Genomic DNA, 1,089 nt, shown 5'->3' on the forward strand with positions numbered 1-1,089 from the left:
CAAAAAGGGGGTCAAAAGGGATTTCGACTGTTCACTTATCACCCTTTATGTCAACAATTTTCTTTCTCTCTTAGGCAAATAAGGCAAGATATTAGCTAACGTTGTCGGCAAAAAAAAAAAAGAAAAAAATCAAAAGGTGAATAACAGCTGGTGGTTCTGACGAAGGAAGAAATAATACTGACATCTTGCCAACTGCCTATAATGCTTGATTTTATGGATAGTGTCGGTCAGTAAGTCGCTGACTATTTTGTGATTTGTTTTTTGACATACGGTTATTGTGAGGAGTATCAATTCTCCGTCGTTTCTATTATTTGATATCCTTTTTGTTGAACATATGAGACACCACATTGTACTTTTTTTTGTATGGCTATCAGCTCTTCCAGACCTATTTTCTTGCATAGGCCTACCTATCAAGTATATTACACCGATAAGTGCGGCTGTTTGTATACTGAAGATGTTTCGCAGTTTATCGTCCACCAGTATATTTTATATTCAACTTTTATACGAGCTACTGTCTCGGACCAATTCCTGCAGATTCCATGATACAGTTTTATCGTCAATTTTGCTGCTTTACGACATCCGTTATCACAGCCCACTCCAGGGTAGGGCGTTCAGTACTATTTTCAGACTGATTTTTTCCCCCCGTAGCTACACTCGTCCGTTGTTTGTTTATACTTTTACTCTTTTTATTTTCATTATTATTATTTTTAACTTCAACGTAGATTTTTTTTAAGTCATCCCTTTTTTGGTCCGTCAGTCCGTCCGTCCCTCTCTCTCTCTTTCTCTCTCTCTCTCTCTTTCTTTCTCTCTATCTCTATCTATCTATCTATCTATCTGTCCATATATCTATTTTACTTCGCGTCTTTCTCTCTTATCTATTGTCCATGTCTAATTACCCTCTTGTAGTGATTGCTCTATTGATGTTGGTATATTACTGTCCTTAGTAGCAATCACCGTGTTTTATTGGCACATACAGCCTAATAATATTACTGGTCGAATAGTGTTCAAGACAATGGGCACGATCTTTTCGCTTTTCCTTGTCTATTTCTTGAGAGTCCCAATTTCATCCAGTTTATCACCCAAACTCCA

The sequence above is a fragment of the Penaeus monodon genome, chromosome 14 (genome assembly GCF_015228065.2).
Source record: "Penaeus monodon isolate SGIC_2016 chromosome 14, NSTDA_Pmon_1, whole genome shotgun sequence".
NCBI lineage: Eukaryota > Metazoa > Arthropoda > Malacostraca > Decapoda > Penaeidae > Penaeus > Penaeus monodon.